Source organism: Callorhinus ursinus, unplaced genomic scaffold, assembly GCF_003265705.2.
Source record: "Callorhinus ursinus isolate GAN/ISIS: 27379988/994484 unplaced genomic scaffold, GSC_fseal_2.0 scaffold81, whole genome shotgun sequence".
NCBI classification, from domain to species: Eukaryota; Metazoa; Chordata; class Mammalia; order Carnivora; family Otariidae; genus Callorhinus; species Callorhinus ursinus.
In genome coordinates this window covers 1,901,403-1,916,162 of record NW_027397143.1, presented here as the reverse complement: position 1 = coordinate 1,916,162, position 14,760 = coordinate 1,901,403, and positions in this window count along the sequence as shown.

Sequence of the window (14,760 nt, the reverse complement as noted above, 5' to 3'; positions counted from 1 at the left end):
TTACCACGTTATCTAGATTCTGCCTCATTATTGCTTGAATTCTTCCTTTCCTCTCCCATGCCATGGCCAGTGTTTTAGTTTAGCCCTTGAAAAGCAAAGAATATATCTTATCCATTTTGATCTTCTCATCACGTCTATTACATATTTAGCACTTATTAAGTATGTATGAAATAAATGAAATTGTCTTAACTACTGTCATCACTAGAGATCTATAAAACCTACGATTGTTTTGAATATGTTTTGAGTTGCAAAGATTTTGTTAATATGTCACATTTTCATGTCTATTAGTGTTTAACCTTTTCTCCTTTTCACTTTGATACAGAGTTTGGTACAAAGATACATATTTGAATCCTATGTACTTAGAGACTATATTTAAGTTATACTGTTTTCTAAATAATTAGCTTACTTAACAGTAGTTTAATGACTGTTAGTTGAGAACTCAAAATAGCATGCTATTGCATTAAGATCTGTACAATTGTTTCATCACCCGGGTAGCAACCAGCCTATATTTTAGGGGAGAAAAAAACAGTGCAGGAGGAGGGGGAGGGACATGGATGGATAATACTAGGATTTGGTAGAGGTAGAGAATTTGGCTCAAAACATCCAGGGAAACCAGACTGTGAAATAGGAGCATCTAGGTAACATATATAACATGGTAAAAGATCAAAGATTTCCCAGTATTGGTTATATTTATAGGTTTATAGCATTTTAGAGCTAATAGGGATCCTGGAGACCTTTTAAATTCAAAATCCCTCATTTACCAAATAAGGACACTGTGACCTGGTGAAAGTAGGTGACTTGTCCAAGTTAGTGGCAGATCAAGACTACATACCAAGTCTTTGGGCTGTCCAGTTTAGCACTCTCACCTTTTCTCTCCAGTGTGAAGTCTCTGATATCCAAAGAAGATCTGCAGTATGACATAACAGAACTTACCTTCAGCATGAATCGTCATTGTTTAGAACATTAGCTATTTAAACCTTCTGGTGTAAAGGAATGTTTTACATTCTGAATTAAGATTTCTCTATTTTATATGGTTTCTTTGTGGTGGTATTATCTGATATAGAAACTTAAACTTCAATTAAAAGATTCCTACAATCATCACATTTATTAGGTTTCTATGTTACATGACTTATCTGATTATCACCAAAGAGTTAATCCTGGTGAAGGGTTCAATGAAAAAACTCAGGTATGAGTTCTCTGATGTCGTGTAAGGTTTGTACTCCGACTGAAGGCTTTTCCACATTCGTTACACTGATAGGGTTTCTCTCCTGTATGAGTTCTCTGATGCACTATAAGGGATGAATTTTTAATGAAGGCTTTTCCACACTGATCACATTCATAGGGTTTCTCACCAGTATGAATTCTTTGATGTTCAATAAGGTATGCACTCTGGCTGAAGGCCTTTCCACATTCGTTGCATTCATAAGGTTTCTCTCCAGTATGAATAACCTGATGTACAGTAAGGGAAGATCGCCCAGTGAAATGTTTTCCACATACCATACATTCATAAGGTTTCTCTCCAGTATGAATTCTCCGATGTTGAGTAAGAGATGAATTCTTGCTGAAAGCTTTTCCACACTGATTACATTCAAAAGGTTTTACTCCAGAGTGAAGTCTCTGGTGTTCTATAAGGTATGTACTTTGGCTAAAGGATTTCCCACATTTGTTACATTTGTAGGGTTTTTCTCCAGTGTGATTTCGTTGATGCAGAGTTAGGGTTGAGCTTTTACTAAAAGCTTTTCCACATTCACTACACTCATAGGGTTTTTCTCCAGTATGACTTCTCTGATGTACAATAAGGTGCATGCTCTGACTAAAGGCTTTCCCACATTCATTGCACTCATAGGGTTTTTCTCCTGTGTGAGTTCTCTGATGAACTGTAAGATTCATGCTTTGGGTAAAAGCTTTCCCACATTCGTTACATTTGTACGGTTTCTCTCCAGTATGAATCCTTTCATGTTGAATAAGGGATGAATTCTTACGGAAAGCTTTTCCACACACTTTACACTGATAGGGTTTCTCTCCAGTGTGAGTTCTTTGATGAACAGTAAGGTTCATGCTCTGGCTGAAGGTCTTCCCACATTCGTTACATTTGTAGGGTTTCTCTCCAGTATGAGTTCTTTGATGTACAGTAAGGGAGGAGCGTTCAATGAAATGCTTCCCACATACATTACACTTATAGGGTTTCTCCCCAGTATGAATCCTCTGGTGCTTAAGAAGAGATGAGCTCTGGCTGAAGGTTTTCCCGCATTCATTACATTCATAGATTTTCTTTCCTACAAACATACTTTGAGTTTTAATTAATTCAGGATTCTGTTTAGTGTCTTCTCCATGTGAATTCTGATTATGGGGCCTTTGTCCCACAGGAATACTTTGTTGTATATCAAGGACTGACCCCTGACTAGAACATCTTTCAAATTCATGACCTCCACATGCCCTCCTCTCAGGGAGGGTTTCCTTATGAGTAACGGCCGCTTGGCGCAGATGTCTGTCCTGGTTTTTCTGTTGCCCATCTAACCAATTATCAGGTTCCCAGGCTTCCCCTAAAGAAGAAGGCCAGAGATCTTCCCTTTCCATTATTACCCCATAGGATAAATATTCAGTAATGCTGGGCTTTATAGTTGATTTTTTGGTTTCAAGTCTTGTCTCCCAGTCTGAAAAAAATAAAAATTCAAATACACATCGGTTTCTCTGCTGGAAGACAAAAAACTGTCTAAGGTGGGGAGGAGAGAAAGAAACTGAGAATAACTGTGGGGCACATGTGAGAGCTTTCAAAGATGACCCTTCAATGAGGAAGAAAACCAGAACGGAGGGAAAGAACAGTGAACCAGTTCATAAATACCAGGAGAACTAGAGGAGGCAGTAAGCAGAGAAAAGAGTAAGCCTGTCTATGCAGGAGGGATGGACACTGAAATCACTGACCTTTGGACAAGGCTGAATAATGAAGAGGGAATGAAGGGAAAATATACAGACAAGCTAGGATCGGGGGAGGCAGATCAGAAAGCCCTGGTATTCCCACCAGCAGTTTCTTCTCCCCTGCAATGCTGCCTCTAATTCTGACACTAAATCTTTGTACAACACCACAGTGTAACACCATGAAAGATTGTTGGCTCTGGAATCAGACACACTTGGGTTTAAACCCTGGCTGTTAACTTACCCTCTTAACTAGTTGTTTCTCTGGGTTTTAGTTTTCACAGACATAAAATAAAGATAAAAATAATCTGATGAGGATTAAGTAAGATAATGCATATAAACTACCCTTCAGGAATATGCTTGTTTGGAACATAAAATACCACAACCTACTTGAAACTTAAGGGAGGATGGCACAATCTAAAGGTTCACCCCACCACCAACTTTCAACAGGCTATAAGTTTCTCATTCTCTTTAGGTAAGAGGGTCCTACAGGGCCTTACCGTTTCCTACTAAATACCCATTTGTTAGAGATGTGAACTGCCCTCATTCAAAGATAAATGATACACAGAAAGTAACAAATTTGGAAACTATGTAGAGGCTCAAAAAATAAAATTTTAAAGTAATAAAAACAGGCAGGGAGAGGCAAAGCAGGATCTGTTAGCTGCTTGAGATGGGGCTGAAGGAAGGACCTTGTGACCACTCTGACTTTCTCAGATCCCACTTCTTATCCTAGACAAAGTGGCTGGGGGTGGGGGCCGGGCAATGAGAGGCAGAGGACAGAAAACTACAATCTGAGAATCAGCTGTCAGCTTGATCAAAATTACCAGAGCCAAGATCAACACTGAACCAACAAACCAAAGGCCTGTGAGCAGGAGGCTTTACTATGAAGCATGAGGTATGCATTAACTGGACCACCTCCTTGCAACCTGACCTGCTTATGTAAAAAAAGAGAAAAAGTGGAAAGCCACGCAGGCTCCACTTCTAAAACCACCAGGTTACCCCAGAAAGGACCTATCCAATTGAGTGTGAATATCAACAGGCAATACATGAACTGGAGGCTACCTCCTGTACTGTCACTGTATCACATCCAACTGTCCAACCAAAGCTGTACCCAATAAACAACATAAAGGGCAAAGGAGGAGCCATTCACACTGTTAGACAAATACAAACTCAAGACAGAACTGCCCTCATTCAAAGATAAATGATACACAGAAAGTAACAAATTTGGAAACTATATAGAGGTTCAAGAAATAAAATTTTAAAATAATAAAAACAGGAGAATGAAGAAAAAAACATAAAAACCACCTGGAAAATAAACACTGGAAGAATAATGAAATGCTTCCAGTCATCAAAAGGTGTCAAAAAGGAAGTAAACAAAAACAGTGACATACTGGAAGGAGATCTTTGCAACACACAGCCCATACAGGAGGACTCGAACCTAGATCTGGAAAACAGTGTCGTGGAACACTAAGCCCACCAGAAAAATGGGCAAAAGACTTGAATAGGCACTTAAGAAAAGGAAACGGTGGTGGGGAGTAAATAAGCAAAGATACCCAATCTCAACAGTAACCAGGAGAAGGGAGAGTAAAGCTCCAATGAGTAACATCCACCTGAGTAAGAAAATAAAAAAGTGCAGACTGATAGCTTCAGATTTTAGAAAGATGTGCTGTAATGCAAACTTTGGCATACTGCTGGTGGAGATGTAATTTGGTTCCGGTGTTTGAAAAAGTTTAATACTACCTAGTAATGTAGAACAGGCACACAGACTGTGATTTAGCAAACCCACTAGTAGGTACATACACTTAGGGAATCTGCTTTGCAGAGGTACACCACAATTCATAATTTTTAAGGTAACATCATGCACAAGAGCAAAAAACTGGAAACAACCCAATTGCTACCAACAACAGAATGGATAACTAAGTTGTGAAATATTTATAACAACAGGATAACTGAAAACAGTGAATGTTAAGGATGTCATGTTTGTGTCTCCCCAAAACTCACGTGTTGAAGCGTAATCCCCAATGAGATAACATTAGGGGGAGGACCTTTGGAAGTCATTAAGTCATGAAGGTAAAGCCCTTATAAGAAGTGACAGATGACAGAGCTTGCTTCCTTTCTCTCTGCTCTCTATCATGTGCAGATGCAGTGTGAAGGCAGCTGTCCATGAAGCAGGAGGAGAGCCCTCACAAGGAAGCCAACCATGCTGGCCCCCCATCTCAGACTTCCAGCCTCCAGGAACTATGAGAAATAGATGTCTGATGTTAGAGCTACCAAGTCTATGGTGTTCTGTGACAGCAGCCCGAACCAACAGAGAACATTAACTAAAGCTACGTAGAATAATCAGAATTAATAAATAATTTAAGCAGAGTCACACAAAAATATATATAGTAAGAGGCCATTTAGATAAAGTTTAAAAACAGGCTAAAACTAAATGTATTTTTTAGAGATTCCTTTATGGATGGCAATACTGTAAGGAAAAGCAAGGAAAGAGAATTATCACAAATGTGGGAAGAATGGTTATGTCTTGGGTAAGAGGATGTGAATGAGAAGGCTCAAACAAAGCCTTTCTAAGATACAAGCAACGTTCTGTTTCCGAATCTGGGTTCTAGTGCCTGGGTGTTTGCTTTCCTTATTATTTGTTCATCTTTATCATCATGAACTATAGGGAAAAGCTGTATGGCATAATGGTTAAGACAACTTTGGAGCCAGGCTACCTGGCTCCACTTAGCTAGGTGACCTTGGTTCTGTCTGTGCTCCTGTTTCCTCATCTGTTAAATGGCACCTATTGTATAGTGTTGATATACGAACAAAAATTAGTTAATACTTATAAAGAGCTTAGAATATGTAGATTTTTGCTAAATAGTATATGTATTTTACATATTCTGTATATATGACATTTCTTAAAATGAGAACAACAAAATATTTGCTATTTTGGAAAATATTAACAATTTTAAGTTGAAACATCACTATGTACTAAAGAAAAGAGACTTAGTATATCTTCATGGAATTTGGAGATCTAATTTAAAAGTTAATTCTGGAGATTTCCTGCAGGAAATGAAAAATATCCATGCCAACAATTTTTTTAAAAACTGACTGAAGTGATCGCTCCGGGTACATGGGGTGCCAAAAACAGGGAAGCCGTGTCTACAAGGGACTGAGGAAAGACCAATGTGACTCCAGAATTGCACACGGCCAGTACTCTATACATGTGTAGAGAAAACCAAAACACAATCTTAAATATGAAAGATTTAGTATTTATAGAACTCCTATGCCATTCCTGAAATACTGCTTAGATAGTCGATTTGAACAAAGGATTTATCCAGGAGTTCCAGAATGCTCGATATTAGGAATCTATTAATATATTAATGGGACATGGGAAAAAGGACCTGTGACCAACCCAAGGGATGCTTCAGAAGTATTTGATAATATCCAGTGTTGGATCCTGATTCAAAACCAAAATTATAAGCAGTGTACCAAGCATACACGTAAAACTCTAGAATTCACACTAGCAACAGAATCAAGGAAAGGATGCTTACTATCTAATATTGTTCCCAAAGTGTGACCAGTACATTAGACAACTTAGAAGGGAGGAAATTTTACTTTTCTCAGATCACATGACTGTCTCCCTGGAAAACATAAAAGTGTTAGGGTAGCTGTACTCAGAATTAGTGAAGTGTTGAAGGGCTGGGACTGGAGCACTAGGGATCAAAAACTGTAGCTCTTCTAGGATTGGATGAGGTTTCAGATGCTTGCTATTTCTCTATCTCATTTATCAAGGACCCTGTAACGTGCACAGCAATGTGCCTGGCCAGGATAAGGGTTCATTGATTGTTAGCTTTTATCATTACCCTTATTATTTTGTGTTAAACAATATACAGCCCCCTCTTCCTTTTTTCCTAAACAGGACTTTGGAGTGATAGCCCATTCTCTCTTTTTGTCTTAGAATGTCTAGTTATAGGATTTATATAATTTTGGTACTCATCAGGACATCAACAAGAGCCCCCAGGACTGAGGCATCTGGGAGAACACAGATCCTTCAGTCCTTATGGCTGACACTGGCCATAGTAGAGGCCAAGAGCCTGCAGAGAATTGGGGTGGGTACAGCTCTCGGGCAGCAGGTCCTGCTCTTCCTATGGCAAGTCGATTTCTTTCTTTTTGTCTTTCTTCAATCCCCTGTGTAGTAGGTAAGTTACTCCTTCCACTCCACCACTTAATTCACCTGACTGGACTTCCTACCTAACACTCTTGCTACTGTACAATGCATTCTCCATATAGCAGCCAGATGGATCCTCTGAACATGAAATATCTCTTTAAGAAATATCTATTGAGCCAGGTGCTGATTAGGGTGCTAACAATGAACAAAACACATTTCTACCCTTAAGGAACTTATATTTCCATGAGCGCAAGAAAGGCAATCAACATAATAAGTAAAATACTTAGAATGTAAGTGGCATACCTTTTGGAAAAAATAAAAGCAAGCAAATGGAAATAGGGAACATGACAGGTGAGGGGAATGGTTTGTAATTTTCATAGAGTCTTCAGGAAAGGCCACAATGAAAAGGTGATATTGAAGCCAAGACTTTAGGGGCTAAGGAGGGAGTTACAGGACTATCAAAGGGAGAGCATCCCACACAGAAGGAAATACCAGTGCTGAGGCCCCGAGGCAGATGTGGGCCTGCCCTGTGTAAGGATCAGTGAACTGTGGATACTTCTACATTTATTATGGTCTTTTAGATTAGTTTTCCTACTAATGGAGGCAAAGACATGTCTGTATTATACATGAGGGAGGCTCAGGTTAGCATGAAGGTAAATACATGAGGGAGGCTCAGGTTAGCATGAAGGTAAATAGGGACTCTGTAACAATATATAAATTCTGTATGTATGTGTACATATATGTTAACACACACACGTGCACACACACACAAGAAGTCACCCAGTACATTTCTGAGAATGATACAAAGTCGTGTATAAAACACAAATAATAGGTTTCTGTGTTTGGGGTAGTAAAGGGTGGCTTCCTGGAGAGCTTAAAATGTTACAGAATCCCTAACTGTATCTTATTTTATAGACATAATCTTTGGTAATAGATTTTAATACTTTGCACATGTTCTTGTTTGTTTCCTTCATGACTGTACTTCACCAACAGATTTAAGTCTAATGACCACTGACTAGAGGGTGAAAATTCACTGCTTTCCACGTTACTAATAATTGCCATCTTTATTTCAACATTAACAAGTTTCCTAGCAATAATGCTGTCTCTAACAGAAGCAAAATGTATCTCTACATTTTCTACTCAGCTTTTATAAAATAGAGGCAAAATCTAATGAAGCATTCAAGAACTATACACATGAAAACCTTAGTACAGAAAAAGAAAACAATCATCCAGGGCGCCTGGGTGGCTCAGTTGGTTGAGCATCCAATTCTTGATTTTGGCTCAGGCCATGATCTCAGGGTTGTGGGATTGAGCCTGTGCTGGGCTCTGAGCTGAGCATGGAGCTTGCTTAAGATTCTCTCTCTCTCCCTCTGCCCCTCCCCTCTTCACTCCCCACAAGCTCACAAACACACACTCTCTCTAGAAAGAAAGAGAGGAAGGAAGGAAGGAAGGAAGAAAACAATCATCTAAAAGAAAAATTGGGCCAGGATGTAGAGGTTCTATTTTTGCTAGATGTACTTGGAAATAAGAAGTCACAGCAAGGCAGGTTAAGAAAGTTATAACTTTTTTGTTTCAGAATTAGCATTAAACTCGAAGGCAGAAACAAAACAAAATAAGAAACGTGTGTTCAACTACTGGCATGTCATTCCCCCTCTGAACCCATCTGTCCCACTGAGTGGGGGCTGGCAGTACCTACCCCATAGGATGGTTATGAGGAGTATGTCATGATGGCTGGAGAAGAGCTGAGCACAGCACTCAGTCCTCCACGCTTTCTTGTCTTGGTTTTGAACAGAAGAAGACTAAATGGTAGCTTAATCTGGCAGTTACGTCGAAGAAAATCTGGAAAAAACAAGACCCGCAGTTAGCACACCACCAATTTTCCGGGCTTCATCCTCTGGCTCCACTTTTCTGGGTCTTTGGTTTCTCCTCTCTGCTCCCATAAATACACTTGAGTCTCTTCGCTGGTAAACAAACCAGAGATACTCGACCTCTGACTTGTCTCAGCTCTTGCCATTTCTTCCTTTTCCTCTAAAGTGAACCCTGTTGAAACAACTGTCTGTAATGTCTTTACTTGTTTGCTTCTTTACTCATCTACCCACAGCACATTTCCTTCTGCACCAGGAGTGCTCTTCCTCAGGCCACATCCTTAGCATCCTTCTGGCTAAGGCCAACAGCACCCTCCAGTTCTTGGTTGGCATGCAGTACTCTCCCACTGCTTCTCTCTTCCCTTGGCTCTCCCTACATTCTCTTCTCCTCCTTTGACAACTCTTTCTGTCCTCTTCACTGGGGCATCTTTGGCCCCAAGTCAATCTTATTGTCCTTTAGGGTTCCATCCTTGCTGCTTTGCCCTTCTCATTCCCTCTCCCTGATAATTAATAATACTCATTGATATGAATGTCAAGGATAGGATTATAACTTTCAAATCTGTATTTTCATCTAATGTCTAAAAATTCTACTTGATGTCATTCAATATTCATTTAACAAACATATATTAAATACCTACTCTGGCAGGCAACATGCCAGGCAGGGATATAAAGCAGTTAGCTCAATCATGACAATTCAGTGAGCCTGCACACTAGTGGCTAGACAGACGTTCAGAGAGACAAGGCAAATATAATGTGAAATGCAATCATAAACAAATGAAGAATCTTTAGATTTAGCCCAGTTGGAGAAGCCTAAGACCAGTAAAGAAGATTGAGGAAAACCCACAATCAAGAATATATGTGTTTGCCTCTGCTGCCTCCAGAAAACCCACCAAAATGACAGTAGGATAATTAAATAGGCATATATAAACCTACTAAAATAATCTAGAGAACAAGGGAAAAAATGCTGCATACATATATCAAAAAAACAAAACAAATAAAAAATATTCTCATACAGACAAAAGAAATTAATGCATGCATTAAAAATATTGCTGTTAAGAAAGAAGGAACACTCAGAATGAAAAGAAGGCTCATAGAAATTTAAAAATATAATAGAAATAAATTTTTTTCAGAGGACTGAAAGACTTTAAGGAATTTATTTAAGAAATATTATTAAGAAATAATATTAAGAAATATTAAGAAAGAAAAATTCCTTTAAGGAATTTATTTAAGAAATAAATTTAAGGAAATCTTTACATCTCCTGGCACTCTTCCCTTCAAACAAGACCATGCAGTCGACCACAGGGTCTTTGCACCTGCTGTTCCCTGGACCCAGAATGGTCTATATAGCCTATCACTTTGTGAATTATCTGTTCAACATCCACCTTCAAGGAGAGGCCCTCTCTGATCACTCCTCTAAAATAAAGCTTCTGTTAACTGATCCAGTTCCCTTATTCTGCTTGCTTTTTCCACATAGCACTAGGACTCTACACTATTCATTCCCTTCCTTTCCTTTCCCTTCTTCCTCCATGCTTTCTTTATTAATTTATAGTTTCCCCCACTAGACTATAAGCTCCATTGGGAAACTGCCTGTCATGTTTATTGCTATAGCCACAACTAGGAACAGGGCCTAGTGCTCACAAAATATTTGTTGAATAAAAAAGATTATTTACATAAGAATAAATACAAATAGCAATAGTAATCAAACCACAGAATCTATAGTAAAGGCAATTAAAGCTACCTTAAGGGATCATTTTATACCTAATAAATTACCATTAAAAGGCATAAAAATATCCAAAGTTGTGCAATGTGTACAACAGCCATAAAAAATACATCTTTTGACCCAGTGATTCTTGTAAAATCCTGTTCTTTAGAAAGCTTACTAGAAACTAGCAGCAATGTTTGTAAGATTCTTTTTTTCCTGTCAATATGGTTTTTTTTTGAGAGAGAGAGAGAATGAGAGATAGCATGAGAGGGAAGAGGGTCAGAGGGAGAAGCAGACTCCCTGCTGAGCAAGGAGCCCAATGTGGGACTCGATTCCAGGACTCCAGGATCATGACCTGAGCCGAAGGCAGTCGCTTAACCAACTGAGCCACCCAGGCGCTCTCCTGTCAATATGTTCTTTTACTGATTTCTTTTATTGCTTTATACTTAGGTAGTCATACACTATTCAGAGATAAAAATATGTACCTACTATCTCTTTTAATTTAAAAGATGTGTAAGAAGAAATGGTGATCAGTGCTTTCATATTGAGAATATAAGGCTGTAAAGTGTTATTTTTTCAGAGGAAATTCAGCGATAACCTCTAACAGAAATTTCATTTGTGAGGGGGGTTAGAAACCAGTTAACAAAGATTGAGAGGCATTAAATGCTTAGAGTAGAATGGGATGAAGACTGAAAGTTTAGGAATGAGAAAGGGAATGCATAAAACATGAGGTTACTAGTGAAAACAACAAGGCTAAAGTCTTCATTTGTTTTTAAATGAAGACTATAAAACATGTATACAAGTTTGCAACTCAGGGAGAAAAACATTAGTTTCCTTTAAGAAAGCTGACAAAGGTTTAAATGAATGAGGGAAAGAAAGCCATGGATACAGGTTATGGCCGACAGGAAAGACCTGTGAAACAGGAAAGAGAATATAAAGTAGAGGAAGACAGAAAGACAGGGATTCAAAATACAGATGAAGACAGAAAAGCAATAATAATTGGTAACATTTACTGATATTCACAGCAATTAATAAGTGCTACAAATGTAGTAACTCATTTAATCCTCCTACACTATTCCCTCCATGGTGAAGACTTTTGCAAGACCGAGGGAGGAGCAGTGACATGAATAATGCAGAGGCCTTTGAGAGAAAATACGTTGGGGGGTGCAGGTCTCTCCAGGAGACCCAGGGGGGTCCGTGGTGATTTCTCCCAAGGGGACACACTCAGGTAACAAGTACCTGCCGCCTGATCTGTACCTGGAGAGAGGCCCACTGGAAGTCCTTTTGTCATCCAGCTCAGTTCTTCGAGTTCCAGCTGAGAAATCACATTTGGTTCGGAAAGCTGATGCCCTGCTCGGGAGGAGAGCCACTAAATATGGGTTCTGAACTGAGTATAACAACCACTCCCGGTACCTGTCCTTGTCCCTTGGCCTTCAGAAGGTTCCATTTTCCATTCCATGTCCAGAGAGGACACCAAGCAACCACCCTAAAACAATGACCTATCATATCAGGATTGCAAGTGCAAATTCCTGAATTTCTGCGGTTGTACAAGGTGTCAGTAGGTGGGGAAAGATGTCAGTAGGGAGGTTTTGAGTTAGAATGAGAGGTCCTTACCCACTGAAACCAAGTCCCCATAGTTCTCCAGCATCACTGTCCCATAAAGTTCCTCTGAGCAGAATCTAGATGAATCCACTCCTCCCAAGTGCAATCCACAGACACATCCCTGAATGTCACTCCTGAAACTATAAATTCCTGTTCAGAGGATTATGCCAATAAAACCTCCTGAGGGAAGTGAAAACAAACAAACAAAAACAAGCAGCATTAGAAGGGAAGGATAAAGAGATCTGTGTGAGAAAAAAGTCTTATCTACCTAAAGAAACTAAACAAAAATGTACATTATCGTGAAATAATCAGATAAATGTAATAATAGAAAGTGCTTTAGGTCGCTTAAGCATCCGACTCCTGATTTCGGCTCAGGTCATGATCTCAGGGTCCTGAGGGCATGGAGGGTATGGAGCCTGCTTAAGAGTCTCTCTCTCCCTCTGCCTCGTCCTCCCCCCCAATCATATGCTTTCTCTCAAATAATTAAATAAATGAGTAAATAAAAAGAAAGTGCTTTGACATGTAGAACAGGAAGAGGAGGAGGTATTAGAGAGTAATAGGGAAGGCTGCTCTAGATTACCACTGGAGAAGAGTAGGTACTATTCCCATGGCCTCCCATTTACCCCATTGGTGAAGGAGGGATCGCGCGCCTTACAGAGCACAAGATGACTGAACACACGACACCCAGCACCAGTCAGAAGAGACTGACAGCAGTTTACCAGTCACATATTCTCATAGCCTGGGCAAGCCTACCCACCATGCAGGGCCACTCAGGGACTGCACTTGTGAACCAGCAGGGGCTGCGGGAAGCAGGCTTTGTAGTGACAAGAGAGTGAGGGGACCCTTGGTTACCATGGGAAGATGCACTCGGCTTGTCTGAACAATTTCATGGGCTGGGAGGCAGGCAAAAGCTATTAGCTTGAGTACTGGGAGGGCTGCACCCGGTTTGGCTGATAGGAGGGCTAGCTAGTAGGGTGCTTTTCCTGCTGGGCCAGGGCAAGGAGACCGGGGAGCTCACAGCCAGGTCTTTGGAGCCCTGCAAGGCTCAGCGTTGTCAAGGCGGCACATGGAATTTCAGGCTTTACAATATAGGCGGAGTCCCAAGTAATGGAGGGAAAGCATGTACAAACAGGATACATGCAGAATATGGTTAAGAGGACCAAGAAAACACCCAGCTTGACCTGAGAGTGGCATTTTGAATTTACAAGCCCATTTCAGCATTGTTCTTCTAGCCCTCAGACTAGGAAGTAAAACACAATAAGTATTCAGTATCTGTTTAATGAGTGTGATTGTTAATTTTATGTGTCAGCTTGACTGGACTAAGGTATGCCCAGATAGCTGGTATAGGGTTATTATTTCTAGGTTTTTCTGTGAGGGTGCTCCCAGTGAGTCAGGAGACCGAGTAAAGATCAGCCCGCAGCAATGTGGGAAGGCATCATCCAATCCATTGAGGGCCCAAATAGAACAGAAAGGCTGAGGAAGGACAAATTTGCTGGCTCTGCTTGAGCTGCGGCAGCCCTCAGACAGTGCTTTTAGCTCTTGAGCCTTCAGACTCGGACCAGGACTTACCCCTCAGTCCCGGATCTCAGGCCTCTGGGTTCTCTTTCTTTGAAGAAGCCTGACTAGTACCAGGAGGGAGCACTGATGGGGTGCTCACAGTTATACTGAGTTTTGCACTAATAGGAGAGTCACACACCTCACCTTATTTAATCCATATGACAACCTGCTAGATTGTTAGCACTAAAGTCATCATTTTACAGATGAGGAATCTGAGGATCAGAATGGCTAAGTAACTTCTCCACGATCACACAGCTGGGACTCAAACCCAAGGCCATCTATCTCCTGGTGTTGTGAGAGAAAAAGGCCAAGAAAAGAACCCTTGCAGCCAACCCCCATCAGAGCAAGTGAGAGTGTGGGCTTGGGGGTGGGAGGAGGGAAGGAGACTCAGGACTGAAGGTCCAGGAGGAAGGAGTGGGTCAAACAGAATGATGACTGAAAAGAGAGCTGCTGGTTGGAAAATGAGCTAATTTTAGCAGAGTGGTGAAGGCAGAAGTCAGCTTACAGTGGGTAAAAGGCTCAATGGAAGATAAGGAATCAGAAGCAGCTAGATGAAATTACTTCAGACTTATGTGGAAAAGGTAAGAGAGGATGATATGGAAAGAAGTAAGGACAAGGAAATGGGGATAAAGCCATGGAGGAGGCTTTCATTTAAGGTCAGAGAGCGCTGTGCTATATAAGTGGGCAAAGGGAGAAAAGTAATGGAGAGAAAAGGCCTGGATACCAGACATGGGATGAAGCCCACGCCCAAGAAGTATGTGTATTTTACATCCTGCTTGCTGTGAACTTCTAGAAAAAGTGTCAGCACTGAGGCAGAGTTCATTCTCTTTCTGCCTCATTATTTTCTGCTAATATTTATTTAATCAATGTATCAACATAATGTTAAAAATCACAAATATTGTCAAGAAATGTAAAGGTAGCTTCTAGTAGGACATCATTATATGGCTGAATTTCCATTTTATGAAAGG